General features: G+C 45.7%; 1 protein-coding gene across 1 annotated transcript in view; it reads right to left on the reverse strand.

The window, feature by feature from the left end:
• MIPOL1 (mirror-image polydactyly 1) overlaps window positions 1-19,602 on the reverse strand; it is a 1,009,124-nt gene that overhangs the window by 930,400 nt on the left and 59,122 nt on the right. The window contains exon 3 of the mRNA XM_029598907.1: window positions 7,883-7,945. The gene's annotated coding sequence lies outside the window, so the exon portion shown is untranslated. The remainder of the gene's footprint in view (window positions 1-7,882; window positions 7,946-19,602) is intronic.

Below are 19,602 nucleotides of genomic sequence, written 5' to 3' on the forward strand. Positions count from 1 at the left end.
TGGGAGGAATTTTGTTAATCTTCCTCCTACTGCCCATGTCGAAGCCGGTGGCAAGAATATTTTCAAAAAGATTGCTGAGGTTTTGCTGGTTGGGAGTCTGTTGCTGTTCAAGCTTGTCTAGGGGCTCTAGGCCTTGGACGCGAACCTTGTTGTTGGAAAGGTTGCTGTCAAGCCTGTTGGTATGGCTGAGGCCTATAATAGGAGTAAGGTTTGTAGCTGCACTGGTACATTGGTTTTCTATGTTGGGTATTGTTTTCTGAACAATCCCTGTGGATGTGGAGACATTAATGACAATACCGCCATTTTCTGTTCTTTTAGTTTGGTAACAGTCTCAGTGAATCTAAAACCAAATAGATTGTCCAGTCGACAAGGGAGGTTCGCTAGTTTATCATGGACATCGTCCCTGATTGTGCTGGATCGAAGCCATGCCAAATGTCGTGCAGCTACCGCATTCACTGATGTTTTCGAAGACATTTCGAATCCTTCATATATGGATCATAATAGGTGTCGTAAACCCTCCTCCATATTGTGGAATTCTGTTGGTAGGGTAGAATCCGCGGAGGCTTGAGTTAGGTATGGTTTAAGATTTTGTAAATTTTCAAAAAGGTACTGTGCTATAAAGAATTGATATTTTTTAATTTTGGCATTGATCATGCTGGATTGGTAAGATCGCCTCGCAAAGTCGTCCAATAACTTGGCATCTTTGGATGGTGGAGTATTGGCGTGCAATCTTGCCTTTTTTGCCTTTTGCATTGCCAATTCCACAACAACTGACTGGTGTGGCAACTGAACGGTCGCATAACAGGGAGAAACCCTCATGCGATATTTACTATCTATTTTTCTTGAAGTGGATGGAGTGGTGAAAAGTGTGTCCCATGACTTTTCATCCAGCAAGGGTCCCCCTTCAGTCTTGTCTTATAATAAAAGTACATGCGAAAAATAAGAAACGTAATGAACCCAACACCGCGGGGTGGAGGGCGGGTTTCGTGAGGACTAACATCCTGCTGTCCTATGAGAACACCTGTTACAGGTAAGCAACTCTGCTTTCTCAAAGGACAAGCAGGATGGTAGTCCTCACATATGGGTGAGTACTGAGCTGAGGATGCCCGAGCAATGCACCAAATGTATCCAAAACGCGCAACAGGCACAACAACTGGGGTGGAAATTTGGTTAAAAGGGTATCCTGAACCCTGATGGGTCGGTGGAAAGCTGTTGGTACATTAATTGGCAAATAAGTTGCGTAGGACAGACTGGCCGAAGATGGAATCTTGTCTTCCAGCCTTGTCTAAGCAATAATGGTCTGCAAAGGCATGGAGAGAGCTCCAGGTAGCAGCTTTACAAATGTCAGTAAGTGTCACCGAGCGGAGATGCGCTTCTGAGGTCGCCATGGCCCTGATAAGTGTGCGCCTTGACACGGTCTTGGAGCGGAATGCCTGCCTGTTGATAGCAAAAGGAAATACAGACCGCTAACCAGGAGGAGAGGGTCTGCTTTCCCACAGGTTTACACAATTTGATGGTATCAAAAGAGACAAACAATTGAGTGGACTTTCTGTGGGCGGCTGTACGGTCTAGATAGAAAGCTAGAGCATGTTTACAGTCGAGAGTATGCAGAGCCTGTTCTCCTGGACTTGAATGGGGCCTGGGAAAGAAAGTGGGTAGTATAATGGATTAATATGAAACTCCTATACTACCTTAGGTAAAAACTTAGGGTGAGTGCGGAGTACTACCCTGTCATGCAGAAGTTTAGTGTAAGGCGGGTAGGTGACTAAGACCTGCAACTCACTAACTCTGCGAGCGGATGTGATCGCCAGAAGAAAAATCACCTTCCAGGTGAGATAGCAGAGATCAAAGGACTGGAGAGGCTCAAACGGCGGTTTCATGAGCCGCCCCAAAACCACGTTAAGGACCCAAGAAGGGGCCGGAGGGCGCAATGGATGTTTTAGGGGCAGTAAGCCCCTCAAAAAGTGTGTTACCAGGGGTTGTACTGATATGGAGACATCCCCGACACCTTTATGGAAGGCGGCCACCGCACTGACGTGCACCCTGATAGAGGAAGTTTTCAGGCCTGACTGACAGGTGCCAGAGATAGTCAAGAAATTTCGCTGTGGAACAAGTGAAGAGGTCGATGGACATGGAAGTACACCATACCGTAACCCCGTTCCATTTATAGCAATAAGACTTTCTTGTGGAAGGCTTTCGAGAAGCTACCAGGACACGGGAAACCGGCTCTGAAAGGCTAAGAGGCTGAAGAATTAACCTTTCAACATCCAGGCAGTCAGAGATAAGGCCTGGAGGTTGGGGTGATGTAGGCATCCGTCGTTCTGAGTGATCAGAAGCGGGTCCTTCCCCAGAGGAATGTGCCGGCGAATTGATAGGTCCTGAAGTATTGGAAACCACACCTGGCATGGCCAGTGAGGGGGCTATCAGAATCATCAATCCCCTGTCCTTTCACAACTTCACGAGAGTCTTTGAAATGAGTGGAAGTGGAGGGTATGCATAAAGGAGACCGCTGGTCCATGAGAGGGAGAACGTCTCTTGGCTGCAATTGATGGCTGCGAGTGAGAAAGCAGAAGTTTCCTACTTTGCAGTTGTGGATTGATGCAAAGAGGTCTATGTGAGGGTAACCGCAGCGTTGGAATATTGAGTCCGCTACTGTGGGGTTGAGGGACCACTCGTGCAGTTGAAAAGTGCAACTCAGCTTGTCTGCCAACACATTGTCCACTCCCGGCAAATAGGTGGCCCTGAGGTACATCGAGTGGGAAAAAGCCTCCGCCCATATCTGTGCAGCTTCCTGACACAGGAGGTAGGAGCCCGTTCCCCCTTGTTTGTTGATATACCACATGGCCACCTGGTTATCTGTTTGAATCAGGATGACCTTGTTGGTGAGGTAATCCTGAAAGACCCTGAGAGCATATCTGATTACACGAAGCTCTAGGAAATTTATCTGTTTGGCTTCCTCTGGAGACCAGATGCCCTGAGTTTGCAGGCTTGCAACATGTGCACCCCAGCCAAGGTTGGAGGTATCTGTTGTCAAGGTTATTTGAGGTTCTGCAACCTGAAATGGAAGGCCTTGAAGAAGATTGGATTGGTTTATCCACCAAGTCAGTGATAAGCGGAGCTGGTTGGTGATGTGGACAATGGTGGACATTGGCTAAGAAGACTGAATCCACTACGATTTTAGAGTCCACTGCATTAGTCTCATGGCAAGATGGGCCATCGGAGTGACATGCACCGAGGAGGCCATATGATCCAGTAAGATCAGAAAGTGAGTGCAGTTGAGTGTTGTTGAGACTGCAGTTTATGGGCCAGAGAAGCGAGAGTAAGAGCCCGATCCCGGGGTAGGAAGGCTTTCATTTTTAAAGCGTCCAAGTCAGCCCCTATGAACGATAGGGTTTGGGATGGAACTAGCCTGGATTTTGGATAGTTTATGAGGAACCCTAGGGAGATCAGGGTATGCAAAGTGAGATGTAGGGACATCAGCGCAGTTTGATGAGTGGGAGCCCTGATCAACCAATCGAGATAGGGGTAGACGTGGACACTCTGAGTCCTAAGATAGGCTGCTACCACAACGAGACACTTGGTGAAGACTCGTGGGACAGATGCTAGGCCGAATGGCAACACTCGATACTGGAAGTGCTTTGGGCCTACTAGGAACCACAGGAATCTGCGATGTGACGGAGTGATTGAGATGTGCGTAAAAGTGTCCTGGAGGTCTAGAGAGCAGAGCCAGTCTTCCCTTTGCAGAAGTGGAAGTAGAGAACCCAAGGTCACCATCTTGAACTTCTCTCTTTGTAGGTATTTGTTTAAGGCGCAAAGGTCCAGAATTGGGCAAACGCCACCTGACTTTTTTGGGATTAGAAAATGCCGGGACTAGAATCCCTGGCCCTGCTGGGAGAAGGGTACTGGTTCTATTGCCTGGGGCTCGAGGAGGATGGAAACCTCCTGACTTAGAAGGTGAGAGTGGTCGGATGTTCCCCACGTCAGCCGAGGTGGGGAATCCGGTGGAACGGTGAGGAAGTTGAGGTGGTAACCATGAGTCACTACAGCTAGTACCCACTAATCTTTCGTGATAGTGTGCCACCTGTTGGTGAAGTGGCAAAATCAACCTCCTACAGGTACAGAAGGAAGAGGAGGCTGGGCACTGCTCTCCAGGAAGGAGTCAAAAGCCGGACGCTGGGCCCAGCTGAGGGGTTGGCTGTGTCTATTGGGTCTGAGGTTGTCTGGATTGGCCTTTTTGGTAAGGCCTAGAGGGACGACCTCTGGAAGCCGGAGGGTAATATCTCCTTGGTTTATACACAGGCCTCTTGGAGTCTCTTCTGAAAGATCTCTTGGAAGAGGAAGAGTAATCAGAAGGTACTAAGGAGAGTTGGTGGAGAGTCTCATGGTGGTCCTTTAGCTGTGCCACTGTTTCCTGAATCTTTTCCCCAAAAAGATTATCACCAGCACAGGGTAAGTCAGCTAACCTATCCTGTACTTCTGGACTGAGGTCTGAAGACTTGAGCCAGGCCCAACTTCCTGCACTTATTCCTGCTGCAGAGACTAGAGGCAGTGGCGAAGATGTCATATGCAGAACGGACCTCATCCTTGCCAGCATCTAGACCTTTTTGCACAAGGGTATGAAGCTGGTTTTGAAACTGTTCAGGTAGAGATTCAGAAAAATCTTGGATTTATTGAATAGGTCCCTATCATACTGTGTCATGTATAATTGGTAGGAAGCAATGCGAGAAATTAGCATTGAACCATGAAATACACGTCTGCCCAATGCATCCAGGAACTTTTGTTCTTTTCCTGGAGGTATAGAAGAATGAGGTTTGGACCGTCTTGCTCTTTTCTGGGCTGACTCCACAACCACTGAGTGATGATCTAGCTGTGATCGCTGAAAACCAGGAGCTGACTGTACTAAGTAAGTAGCATCTGTCTTGCGATTGACAGAAGGTACAGAACCTGGATGCTCCCAATTTCTTTTCAATAGATCAATAAGGATCTCATGTACTGGAAAAGACATGATTTCCTTAGGAGCATCAATGAACTGGAGTACTTCCAGCATCTTGTACCTGGAGTACTCTTCTGTCTGAAGCTGAAATGGAATTATTTCAGACATCTCCTTTATAAAATTAATGAAAGATAAGATAAGTCCTCTGGAGGAGAACGTCTTCTTTCATCAGGAGGAGAGGGTTGCGAAGGTAGATCATCAGTGTCCTGGGACGTGTCATCAGTCCAGGGATCATAAGGCTCATCACCAGTTCCCATGGGACAATCAGAAGGGAGAAACGGTGCTAATCCTGAAAGTCCAGGCCTAGGCATCGATGGAATCGGAGGAGGCACCAAAGGCATCAATGGAGGCACCGATAGAATCGGTGACATCAATGGACACGTCAGTGGCAGCACTCCGGAGGGTGGATTGGAGATAGGTGTTTCTTCTTCATCTGATAGGGGTATCGGTGTAGAAGGAATTGGGGCCACCGGCTCCCTCGGATCTACTGGTGGAAGGGCACCAATTAATGCATCCATTCTAGCCAGTAGCGGTGCAAGAGCCATAGGTATCAGGTCGGTGACCGGCTCCGGAACCGGCACCAGAATCGATAGAGGTTTGAACCCCTTTTCTGATGGCCTCTTGGATCATCCGATCCAATTCCTCACGGAAACCTGGAGCGTGGAGCCCCGGTTCCGGAGTAGGAGGCAGCACTGGCGTAGCTGGAGGGTCCACCGGTGAAAGTGGAGTCACGGCTCCCGGCACCTGTCCAGGTGGAGAATGCCTTGGTGACCCAGATACAGAAGAAGATGGGGCCTTTTCTGGACGGGATTTCTTTGTCGGTGGCTCAGACGACGTCGATGCCAAGGGCTTGCCTATATCGGTGGCCTGAGCTTTTCGATGGCGGTGTCGACGTTTTTCACGGTATTCTCCCCGGTCCTTTTCCCGCGGAGAGACAGAAGGGGGTCGACAGCCGCGGAGTCATCGAAGCTGGTCGGGCAGCAGCGATTTCACGATGCTGGTGCGAAGCAGACAGCACTGGTTCGGACGACGTCGAAGCTATCGATGGAGTCGGGTTTTTAGACCAAAAGAGAAGTTCCATCTTCTCCAGTTGAGCCTTGCAACCTTTTGGTGTTATTTGGGCACATTTGGTGCAAGTTAGAACATCATGGTCGGACCCCAAACACATCACGCAGACCGTATGAGGGTCAGGGATGGATATTGTTCAAGTGCAGTCAGGGCACAGACAGAAACCAGACGCCATGGCCTTGACAAAATTTAGCCGCGGTGTGGTCGATGGCCGGTAGGCCACGAGGGAAAAACTTGACGGGAATCGACTGCAAACAGGTAAAAAACTTACTGGTTGACCGCGGAGTAAAGTTATCAATAGGAGGACCCCTGTGGGGTAAAAATTTTGAAATTTTCCGTGAGGAAAATTCCTGTCAGGAATATCTGAAGAGCTCCTTAACCCGTGTGGCTACTGCTGTGTGGAAAAAAGAAGACTGAAGGGGGACCCCTGCTGGATGCAGGGTTGGTGCTATGCTGGGCATGCCCAGTAGGTGCCAGTCAAAGTTCTAGAAACTTTGACAAAAGTTTTCCGTGACTGGGCTCCATCCTGATGATGTCACCCATATGTGAGGACTACGATCCTGCTTGTCCTGTGAAAAAAAAAAAAAAATATATATATATATATTTTTTTTTTTTTTTTTTTTTTTTTATTACTTTCAGCAACTGGAATACAGCATTTTTAGGAATGTGCATTTCTTATATATTTGTATTTTGCTTTTTCTTCATTATGCCACTGTTCATTGAATCTGGTTTCTTTCTATTTCAATTTTGTCTGCATGTTTCTGTTTCTAATTTGTAGACCCTTTACTATATTAGGTAAGTGTCTGTGTTCCACATGTGTAACTGAGATACAGTATTTCTGCTAGCTAGCATGTACTTTCTCCATAGGATTTGTAGCAGTCCAGCTTGTTCTGTTTGTCCAAAAGGGAATGTATTAGTGTTCTAGGGTTGGTATAATGTTTGCATTGCTGCCTTTTGATAAATAAGGTTGCTGTTTGATTCCTGAGAGTTATTGATGTTATTGCATGTGTGGAAAAGTTCAATGTGGTTTTTTCTTTTGCAGGGGTTTGAGTTACTTCACAAACCCCTCCATGTTGGGTTGTAATATAAATTGTCCTAGTTCTATTCTGCACCCACTGCAAATCTTAAGTTATTGTGATTATTATAATTATTGCTATTTTATTGTAGATTCAATATTCACTGTGTTTTCGGAAAGAAGATTCATAAAGGAATTCACTTATATTTCTTTTAATACCTGATTGACTGGATCTGATATTTCTTTTAAGTGTCCTTTGTTTACTTTTTACATTATATTGTTGTGTATTTATAACCTGCAATAAATATAAAATCATTAATACATATTAATAAGGCATTTTTAATGTTGGTACATGTTTGAAATAATTGAATTAGAATATTTTGAAGTGTCACTCATGATGCATGTCAGCTTTTGTAGACTACTTAGAAATCCATTGTCAGGTGTACGATAAGGCATTATTTAATGATAAGAGAACAACAAGTAGGGCTCAGACCTGTATGCCTACTGCCCTCTCATTTTAACTTTGGGCCCCCAAAAAAAACATAAAAATCAGTTCTGGGTATGCCACTGCAGTGGCTATGCAGTTCGTAGATTAATTTCTCCTAATTCCTCTGGATGAAATTCAGACAGACCCGGTGCCTTATTAACTTCTACACAATCTAGTTCTGTTTTTAGCCATTTCTGGTTTCTCATGGTGCCTACTTTCTAGGATGAATTCCTTTGCTGGGTGACCTGTGGCTCAGTTACTAAATGTGCTAAACCAAACCAGAAAGCAAATACTCTTAAGTGCATTTAAAGTATCTTACCAGAGGCAATGAGGAGGCCAGATGAAAGGTTACATGCTGGAAATCAACAAAGAGCATTTCTGTCTGAAAGAGAAATAATTTCAAAAGAAGAAATAGTTTTTAGATAAAGCAAAAAATTTGGAAACAGAAAACTCCCCCCACTCTGATTCTATTCTCGCCAATGGTACCTGGCATACTAGGAAATTTCTTCTATTTTGTGCCTATGGGGAAATTGATTAGTACACGTGTCACATCACTAGGCTAAACATACCAACCTTACCAATAATGTTACATAAATTTCACATAAATGAAGTTCATCCACAACAAAGGGATAGACGACAATTCCATCTGCATTAAAAGCCTAATTCGAAATCAGACCCACTAGTTCATTCTAGCAAAAAAATAAAAATTAAAAAAAAAATAAAAATCATGATAGAGCCAGCTATACTCAGTGGGGTAGATTTTAAAAGCCTTACGAGCGCAGGGCACTTGCGCGTTGGCACGCCTATTTGCATAGGCCACCAGCGCACGCAAAGCCCCGGGATGCGCGTAAGTCCCGGGGCTTCGTAAAAGGGGCGTGTCCTGGGTCAGGGGGCGGTTCGGGGGCGGGCAGGCGTAACTTGTACAACAAAGGTAGAGAGAGGATTTAGGTAGGGCTGGGGGGTGGGATAGATAGGGGAAGGGAGGCGGAAGGAAAGTTCCCTCCGAGGCCGCTTCGAAATCGGAACGAAGGCAGGCTGCTTGACACAGCGCGCACAGGCTGCCGATTTTCCGCAGCCTTGCGCACGCCGACCCCGTATTTTATTTGCGCCGGTTGCGCGTACTTTTTAAAAATCTGGCCCAGTGTGTTCCCATAGGTATAAAACAAGATTAACTTCTTAGTAAATCTAGCTCATGGAGAGGACATAAACTCAGCAACAATATGACCTGGGTGTCACTATGTCCAAAGATGAAGCCTCCAATCCTGTTTTTATTACAAGAATGCAGTCCTCAATCCTTTCTCTTTAATTCTACTTATTTCTTTTTTCCTACCTTTGCCTTTTCTTGTAAGCAACCTGCATTCTTTGCAGGCAGCAATGCTTTTTATTAAGCTAACATAAAATTATCTAAAGATGATGTCAACGAGCGTTTAAGAGAACATGGATCCCTTCTGACATTTTTTAATTTTTATTGGCAAAAGACAATGCAAGTACGAGTTCTACAACACTCAAATGATTGTCAAATGATTTCTTCTGACCTTCTAAAGTAGGCCTGTGTGGACTTGAAAGCTTATGTACAACTTCATAGCTTGATAATTCTCAAGTTGGTCGAATCACAACCTCCAAATAATCCAGTTCTCTCAAGGACCAGTATAACTCCTAGAGCTTTCCATATTTAATAAATCTGAAGCCAGTTGCCAAGACAGAATGACCACACAGGAGTAGATAAGTAGACTAAAACAAACCAGTTCTTGACTACGTTTTGGCTAAGATCAAATATAAGGTCTGGGTAATGAGGTATGGACAGTCTTTCTTGGCGTTTTGCCCAAGATTGAGACCCTGTACAAAATGAAGGCAGTAATGCCATGCCAAATGTCTTACTGGGGACAGGGAACCATTTGGACCCTGGCCAAACAGAGAAGATTAAACCTTTCATAAAAACAAAGAAAGCTCTTGATACTAACAAAGGTATCTTTAAGGCCAGGGGGTTATGTCCACCTTGCCGCCATTAACATAGTAGCAGGGCAGACATTCACTCCTGAGCTGGGGCTGGTAGGCAGGGTGTGTTGGAAGGAGTTAGGGGAAGTAACTGGGGAAACAGATTTCAAAAGGATATGAAATATTTTGATTGGGTATGGCCCACCAGGTGTGAGGAAGCAGGAAAATGAGTTGGTAGTTAGAGGACCATTGAAAGCATTTCCCTCAGTCCTGCATGTGGTAGCAGCCTGAACATTTTTTCTCCAAGGGTTGGCAACCTCATGGTAGGAAAGAGAAAGGAAGGAGTGCAGAGGCAGGTGCACTTCGAATCAATTGAGGAGGTGGTGGTTGTGGCAGCCAGTTCGTGGATGCAGAAGAATCAGTCGGCCAGATCAGTTCATGTGATTTGTTTTCCCGAGGCAACTCGGGAGTGGCAGTTTCAGGTGGAAGTGGGGGATGAATCTTTTTTGCCTGGGAGGGTAGAGTTAGGCATATCTCCAATATCGGGGGATCACAGAAGGGTGGTGTGTCAGCAGGGAGTGAGTCGGTGCAAGGTGATCCTTACTCGGTGAATGGTACATCAAGTTGGCCAATATGGGGGAAAGGCAGTGGCATGGCATGCAGCAGAGTTGGCGAGGTAGTGCATGTAGGATTGAGTACAGTATGCACTGGACCAACAGCACATTAGCAGGACTGAGGCAGGGCAAATTAGGCCCGAATGGATCAGTTGGCTCCGAGGGCAGGCAGTAAGAGTGGTGAAGTAAGGGCACTTAACATGGCCACAACAGCAGGCCCTTGAGGGGTGGGGGCTGTGAGGGATGAGGCCACTTGAGTGTTTCGGCCAGCAGGGCCCTTCATGAAGTGAGCGCCGCAGGTGCAGGTGAACTGGCATCAGGGGAGAATGTAAGTGGAATAACTGAAGGGGAAGTTAGGATGGTTCAGTTTCGGGAGTCCTGGGTCAGAGCAAAGGTAAGGAGGCTGGAAAAGGCATCGGCATGCCACATTTGGAGCAGCAGCTAGAGTGAGGGGTACTGGGGGAGCTGTGGTACCTGTTGTAAGAAGAGGCAGAAAGTGGGTAGCTTCGGGTGTGCCAGATGGTGCAGGGGGAGAGGAGGAGCCGATAGTTCGTTGGCAGCGACTAGTGGCAGGTGGAGGAGCTCTTGACCTGTTGGCATCAGATGCAGGAGTTCCCCTTCCTCAGGACATGGGAGTTGAAGGAGCAGGTCAACACTTGGCTCAGGGACCCGCCGATGGTGGGGTAAAGAACTTGCAAGCATTTTCGGGAGCGTGGGATGCAGCAGGGATGGGAAAGGCTGGAGATTTTAATTGTCCAAGGTAGTATGGGAGCGGGTGGGGGTCTCTCCAGGCTGGCAAGATTACCCAGGTGATGGAAGCTTAGGGGATGGGGTTTCAGGGTTGCCAGGTTGGCGGCTGAGGGGGATAAGGGACTACAGTTGGGCTGGGATGGGAGAGGTGAGAATATGGTCGGGTCCGGGGGGAGGCAGGGATATTTATTGGCAGGGAAGGCAGGGCATTGTGTATCCTGAATGGGTGTATGGAGAAGCATGGGATAGGAGGGGTGGTGTGAGTGCACCTGCATGCAGCGCGATGGGTGTTTCTTCTGTTGTTCTAGATGAGCAACCGAGCACTTTGCAGCAGGAAGCATGGAGAAGTTTAGCAGAGAAGGTTGTGCAGCCAGGGGATTCACGACAGGAGTCCAGAGATCCAGTGAACGCACCTTGCAGAGGCAGTGCTACAAGTGGTATAAAGGAGAGGCATCGGTCGGGAGGCATGGAATGTCAGGAGATGACAGACCTGAAGCTTTGGGAGGAGATGGTCTGGGACCAGTAGTTAGTGAGCATTCTGTGGGGTGTCTATCGCAAAGGGGGAAGAAGAGGACAAAGGAGAGCAGTTCGTTTTCTTCTTCTTCTTCATCTTCTTCGGAGCAATCCAGGCCAGGTTTAAAGGATGAGCAGGTTAGCGGTTCTGGGCAGGACATGGGACATTCAGCTTTGGTTGCTTTGACAGAGCTTTGGGAAGAGGTTTCTCAGAGTTTGCAAAGAAAAATAAGGAAAAGAACATATATTGATATTTTCAAGTTGTTGGAAGGAAGGAGAGGTATTAAGAAAGGTAACACGAAGGGGAAGGCAGCAGCAAAGAGGGAAAAGAATTCTAGGAAGGACCCAAGAAATATAATAAATTGGGTACAATGTTTTCTGAGGTTGGCAAGTGAGGTAGGTCATTTTGATCCCTCTCAGTATAGGGCACACTTAGCATATGGAAAGTATTATTGGGGCATTCAGAGATTATGAAGGATGGGCCTAGTTAAATTATGACAAGCAGTTTAGAGACAAAATGAAGAAGAACCGTTACATGTCTTGGGGTACTTGGGACATTTACCTCTGGTTGACCCAAATGACAGGGATCACAGTAGCGAGGTTAAAGCCAGTGGGGCAGGTCAACAGATCGGAACGGTTAGGGAGCAGAGCCATAAGGGTTGTTCCTTTCATGATTTCGGGGGTACAAGCTGGACTGTCTGATGGGCAGGATGTATATGGGAGATTAAACCATCTGTGTGTTCCTAAACTGCAAGTTCAGACATGCTTGCTCAGTTTGTGGAGCCGGGTATTCAGCCTCAAAGTATAGTAAGTAAGCAGGGCACAGGGGATTTGGATAGAGGAGCCAAATAGGGAGATCCTTCAGTCTCTGGAGCCCTCACCGATTTGAACGGAGGAGAGGCGCACTTGGCTACAAGTTTATCCAAATAGGGAAGATGCAGTTTTACAAAAGGAAGGGTTTGAGAGTGGGTTCATGATTCCTTATTTGGGCCCAGGATTTGGGGGTAGAGCAAGAAATGCTAGATCTGGTAATCATTTTGCGGAGGTGGTTAGGGAAAAATTGGAGTCAGAACAGAGTCTTGGGCTTATTGTGGGGCCTTTTACAGCACCATTTGCAGGGATGCATCTGCCCGTTAGCGGTGGTCCCAAAGAAGAAAGTAGGTAAGTTCAGGTTAATCTTGAACTTGTCATCCCCCCAGGGGTCCATGGTGAATGACTTCATACTTAGGGAATGGTACTCGGTCCGCTATGCATCTTTTGATGAGGCCATAGCATAATTAGGAGAGCTAGGTAGAGAGCTTTGTTGACTAAAGCTGATATTGAATCAGCTTTTTAATTATTGCCAATACATCTGAGCAGTTTTCTGTTGTTGGGATTTGTTTTTCAGAATTAATACCTTGTAGATCGTTGTCTTCCCATGGGATGTGCTATTTCTTGCACTTATTTCAAGGCATTTGGTTCTTTTGTTCAGGTGACAGGTGGATGACTTCCTATTTGTTGGCCAGGCCAGGGGGAAGTGCTTGCAAGGAGCTGTTGCAGGGTTTTGTAGAGATAGCACAATGACTAGGGTTTCCTAATGCCCATAATAAGACATAGGTGCCAGTATCAAGGCTCACGCTATTGGACACTGAATTAGATTCTGATAATATGGTATCCCGCCTGCCTGAGGAGAAAGTGTACAAGCTTAGAAGCTTGGTTAAATTGGTGAAGGCTGCTAGAAAGGTAACGTTGTTTCAGATGCAATCGTTAATTGGTCCCCTGAATTTCGGATGCCGGGTTATTCCCATGGTGCAGGCATTTATTTGCAGATTATTGCCGGCAACTGTGGGAGTCAAGGCATGGCATCATTTCATTTGAGTGACCAGAAGTATCAGGGATGAATTGGAGGTTTGGGATAGATTTTTGGAGGAGTTTAATGGTGTATTGATGCTGCAGGAGGAACAGGTGTATAATTTTGAGTTCAAATTATATTCAGATGACACGGGGGCAACATGTTTTAGGCTTTATTGGAAGGATGTGTGGAGTGCGAAGAAGTGGCCAGAATTGTGGGTCATGGAGGGAGTCACCAAAAACATCACCTTCCTTGAACTGTTTCCCATTGTTGTGGCCTTGGCTCTGTGGGATCATGGATTGAGAGATAGGAGGGTGTTTTGGTGCGATAATCTGGATGTGGTGGAAGTGATAAACAAGCAATCTGCTAGGTGTGAGTTGGTATCTGCACTGTTGTGGGAATTTGTTTTGTTATGTTTGAAATGGATCACCACCATTCAGGCAAGTGATGTGCTGGGGTGGAGAACTTAATTGCTGATGCCTTTTCTTGTTGCAAGTGGGATATGTTCCAGTGGTTGGCATCTCATGCAGTCAAGGAGGGAGCATTGGTTTCAGAGTACCTCCAGTTACTTGGCCAGAAACACATGGGCAATGATAAAGGCCTCTTTGGCTTCTGCAACCTGGGCATCATATGTAAAAGGAAGAGGTACAGTTATGAGTTTTCTTGGGACATTTGGGTGGGTTGAAGGACCAGTTCTGAATGGGGTTATGCTGCACTACATGCTATAGGCTGAGCGGGCAGGATATACATTGGCTTCAGTGTGGGCACATACAGCTGTGTTCTCCTTCTTTTATAAGGTGGCAGGTTGGGGCAATCTAGCTGTTAATTTCACAGTCAGAAGGGCTCTAATGGGTTGGGAGAGTGCGTGGCCCGGTCACGGATAAAAGGCAGCACATTCGGAAAACTGCTCGATATGTGGAGCTGGTGGTAATCCTGCAGCAACTGCCTGACATTTGTTGGTCGCATTATGAGATGATTCTTTTCCAAGTAGCATTTGTTTTTGCTTTTTTCAGGGTCTTGCAGGTGAAAGGACTGGTGGCTGAATCGACAGCTCAGCCAGGCGGCTTACTGAAGGGTAATATTTGGGTCTCCGAGGAAGTGGTGCATTTATTCATTCACAGGTCTAAAGTTGACCAGAAGGGGAAGGGGCAAACAGTGACAGTATTTTGGTCAAATTACAAATTGGCCTGTCCTGTATGTATTGCCCAGGACTTTGTGCGCCTAATACCCTCGGTGGCAGGGCATTTTTTAGTTCACAAGGACAGTTCTCCTCTGACACGTTTTCAATTTGCAGGGTTCTCACATTGGAAATTCAGAGTCTGAAATGGAATGTTAGATTGTACAAAATGCATTCATTCCATATTGGTGCAGCTACTAGCGCTGCTGAATTAGGGCTGTCTGAGGATAGGATCACTTCAAAAAAATGTGCAAATCTATTAGAGATGTGAATCGGAACCAGAATCGGATCCGATTTCAGTTCCGATTCACATCTCTATAGATGTGAATCGGAACCAGAATCGGATCCGATTTCAGTTCCGATTCACATCTCTATAGATGTGAATCGGAACCAGAATCGGATCCGATTTCAGTTCCGATTCACATCTCTAAAATCTATATACCGTACATATCACGCTCATCACAATCTCAAAAATAAAAAGTGATATAATATTCCCATATAACCTTTACTATTATTTATACAAAGAAGATTAATATAAAAAATATTTTATTAATACAATATCCGTAAAAAAGCCAGGTACAATTCACAATTTTCAAAATAACAATAAAATCATCACACGCATACAATGATTCATACCACTAAGAACCTAAATTTAACAAAATTTCCCAATTCTCTCCTAACATGTTTCACTACACAAAGCTTCTTCAGGGGAATCCACTCAATTGCAATTCACAATTAAATTGAAGTTTCTGTGCTCTCAAAGGACGATACTCTTTTATACTTTTCTCTCAAACGCTTATCCACTTCTTCAGATAGCAGTCATATACGTGTATCCTTTAAAACTCAAAATCCGATCATTTTTACTTATATACCTCAGAGGAAAACAGCCTTCCTTACATCCTCCCAAACAATTCACATCTATGGGAAGTCAACAATTCATATCAAAAGCCAAAAAATTTCAAACTCTTCAATGAGTAGTTCGATCACACTGATACCACTATATTGTTTCAGAAATTAGCAGGTAAGAACCAATTTTCCTTTCCCTGTACGTACCCAGATCAGTCCAGACTCCTAGGATGTACCAAAGCTTCCCTAAATGGGGTGGGACCGCAAGAGTCCCGCTCGAAGTACACTCTCACCAAAGCCCAAAGCCTCTGGGGCCTGGACATCCAAACAATAGTGCTTGGTGAAAGTGTACAATAACTTCCAAGTAGCCGCCCTGCAAATCTCTTGTGGCAAAACTTGCAGACATTCGGCCCAAGAGGCCACCTGAGAATGGGTAGAATGAGCCCTTAACTCCTCTGGGACAGGGGGACCCTGACAGATGTTCATGGAGCCAATGGCTTCCTTCACCCACTGTGCAATTGTGGCTTTTGACGCCTTATGATCCTTTTTTGCACCACTCCATAGCACAAAAAGATGATCCAACAATCGGAAGCTGTTAAGAGACCTTAAGATACTGCAACAATGCACGCTTCACATCCAAATGTTGCAACACTTTCGCATGAGGCGCCATAGTATCCAAACTTGGGAAGGACGGGAGCTCCACTGACTGGTTTAAGTGGAATGACGATACCACCTTCGGCAGAAAAGAAGGAACCGTCCTTAAGGAAACCCCTGAATCCGAAATCCTCAAAAAAGGCTCTCTGCATGATAAGGCCTGAAGTTCCAAGATCTGCCAAGCCGAGCAAATCGCCACCAAGAAAACCACCTTCAAAGTGAGATCTTTCATAGTAGCTCTTTAGAGAGGTTCACACGGCAACGCACATATGCTCTTAAGGACCTCGTTAAGGCTCCAGGAGGAACACAACTTCTGAACCGGAGGACTCAAATGTTTCGTCCCCCGGAGAAAAATGCATTACATCTAGATGTGCAACTAGAGCGGCTCCCCATATCTTAACTCAAATACAGCCCAAAGCCGCCACCTGAACTGTGAGTGAGTTAAAGAATAAGCCCTTCACCAATCCTTTTTGCTGAAAAGCTAGAATATATGCCATGGATGCATGCATAGGACCAATCCCTAGCTCCGCACACAAGGACTCAAAAACTCTCCATTCACTCATATACGCCAAGGAGGTGGAAGTCTTTCTAGCCTACAGAGTAGAAATAATGTCTTCAGAATATCCTCTCTCCCTTCAGCACTTTCTCTCAAAAGCTAAGCCACGAGACAGAAGCGATCTGCCTGACCTGAAAATATAGGGCCCTGATGCAGAAGCTTTGGCAGATGAGTTAGTCGCACCTGACTGCCCACCGCCGGGTTGATCAGATCCACAAACCACAGATGCCTCAGCTACTCCAGCACCACCAGAATCACATCGGCTGGATGGACCTCTATCCACCACAAGACTTTGCCCACCAGCGGCCACTGCGGGAACACATACAGAAGAATGCTCCTCGGCCAAGGTAGAACTAGGGCATCTATCCCTTCTTCGACTGAAGAACTGTGGAGCCTTGGCATTTTGGTAAGTTGCCATTAGATCCATGTGTGGCCTGCCCCATTTGCAACTGATAAGACGCATTGCTACCTACGATAGCTCCCACTCTCCGGGGTCTAGCTGTTGCCGACTGAGAAAATCTGCTTGTACATTTTTCATGCCAGCGATGTGAGAGGCCGTTAACAGCGCAAGATGCTGCTCCACCCAGATGATTAATTCCTGGGCTTCCTGAGCCTCTGCCCGACTCTTGGTGCCTCTATGTTGGTCAACGTAAGCCACTGTTGTCGCATTGTCTAACAAGATCCTTATTGGCTTCCCCCACAACCGAGGTAGAAACGCCTACAGTGCCAAATGCACCGCTCTAGTCTCTAATCGACTGATGGACCACACTGCTTCCTCCACTGACCACTGACCCTTAACAGACCAATCCTGACACACTACTCCCCACCCAGAAAGACTGGCATCGATAGTAACAATCATCCAGTCCAGAACCAACAAGTCCACTCCCTGCCTCAACTGGAACCTGACCAAGCCACCACGAGATACTGGACCTGGCTAACTGCATAAAAGGTAGCGGAAGCTGAAACCTTTCTGCCAATAAATCCCAGCAGGACAGCAGCGCTGACTGTAGCGGCCACATAGGAGCAAATGCCCAAGGAACCAACTCCAAGGTGGAAGCCATGGAATCGAGAACCTGCAAGTAATCCCAGTCCCTGGGCACCTGCTTCTCCAATAATCCGGGAACTTGCACCTACAACTTGGAAATGTGCTCCTCGATGAAACAAACTTTCCCCACCTTGGTATCAAAACGTGCCTCCAGAAATTCCAAGACCGGAGAAGGGGAAAGATGACTCTTGGACAGATTGACTATCCACCTCAGTGATCTCAGGCGCTGAAGTACCAAGTCCACTGCCTACCGGCAAAGGACCTCTGATTTCACCTGAATCAGCCAGTCATCCAGAAATGGGTGAACCAAGACACCTTCCCTCCAGAGGGCCATTGCCACCATGATCATCACCTTGGTGAAAGTCCTGGGAGCTGTCGCCAGACCAAATGGAAGGGTGCAAAACTGAAAATGCCTTCCCAGTACCATGAATCTTAGATATCTTTGATAACTGGGCCAGATTCCTATGTGCAAGCACTCTTTGGTCAAATCCAGAGAAGCTAGGAACTCCCCCTTGCACACCACCGCAATGACAGAACACAGGGTCTCTATCCAAAACTGAGGAACCTTGAAAGTCACGTTTACTTTCTTCAAGTCCAAAATTGGGCAGAAGTTTCCCTCCTTTTTGGGAACTACGAAATAATAGCAGCCTGTCCCATGTTCCTCCTGGGGGACAGGAAGAATGGCTCCCAGCATCTGAAGGCAACAGACAGTTTGCTGCACCACCAGCCTTTTTCCCTCATAACCGTACGGGGAGACCATAAACAAGTCTCTTAGTGGACAAGCAAATTCTAAAGCATAACCTTGTCTTATCATGCTTAAAACCCAATAGTCTGACATGATCTTGGCCCACTCCTTGTATAAGAATAAGAGAGTCAACTGACCCCCTATAGCCAGAACCGAGGAGTGGACTGGCCTCGCATCATTGAATGAATTTGGCTCCACCACCACCCTGGCTACAGCCCTCTCTAATCGGCCTTTGCCCGTGAAAGGACTGGTTCCCGGACGATTGCCACCCTGAGGACTGCCTCTCGATGCCACTTGAGGCCCTGTTAGGCCAAAAATGCTTATTCCCTCTGAAATGAGAGCTCGAAGGAAAGGACCCATTATACTATACTATATTTAATTTGTACTTTGTTCTATTGTTCTATGTAAAGCCCCTCCCCTTTTTTGGGCATTTCACTGTTTTATGTAAACCGGAGTGATTTGTATTTCGTACAAGAACATCGGTATATAAAAATTAAAAATAAATAAAATAAAAATTCCCTCCTTTTGGCTTATCCTCAGGCAATTTATGACCTTTACTCTCTCCTAATGTTTAATCAGCTCCTCCAAGTCCTGTCCAAAGAGCAGCTTCCCTTTAAAAGATAATGTTCCCAACTAAGACTTGGATGACACATCAGCCGACCAGTTCCTCAATCAGAGGAATCTCCTGGCTGATACTGCTGACATCATCGTTCTGGACAAAGTCCTAATGAGGTCATATAGTGCATCAGCTTCATAAGCAACCACAGCTTCCAACTGCTCCACCTTCTTAGTTTCTAAGTCAGACATTTCATTTCATTTGTCAAATTTATTAATCACATAAGGTCTAAGCGATGTACAAGAATTAAAAACATTGATAATAATAGTTACATAATAATAAATACATATATAAAAGAAATAAAAACTATACAACAAAAACATATAAAAACTCAAGTTGCCATAAAATAATCTCGCAAGCTACTACATAATAGAAATCAAAGCTGCAGTTCTCAATAGAATGCCTGTTTTAACAAAAAGCTTTTTAAAAGAAGTCTAAATTTCTTGACACAATCAGCCATCTGGAGTTCCATAGGCAGGGAATTCCAAAAAATGGGTGCAGCAAATGAGAAAGCAGAGTCTCTTGTAGTGGCAAGACAGGCCTGTAGAATCGAGGATACAGCAAGTAAATCTTGATTAGATGATCTCAGTTGTTGAGATGGTTCATAAATTTTTAGTAGGGCACTGGACGAAGGACAAGAGTCTGAGATTAACAATTTGAACAATGTCATTCCAATTTTGTAGAAAATTTGTTGCTGAATAGGTAACAAATTCAATTTATTTAATACCGGAGTAATATGTTCATATCATCTAGCACT

The sequence above is a fragment of the Rhinatrema bivittatum genome, chromosome 4 (assembly GCF_901001135.1).
Source record: "Rhinatrema bivittatum chromosome 4, aRhiBiv1.1, whole genome shotgun sequence".
Taxonomy (NCBI): Eukaryota; Metazoa; Chordata; class Amphibia; order Gymnophiona; family Rhinatrematidae; genus Rhinatrema; species Rhinatrema bivittatum.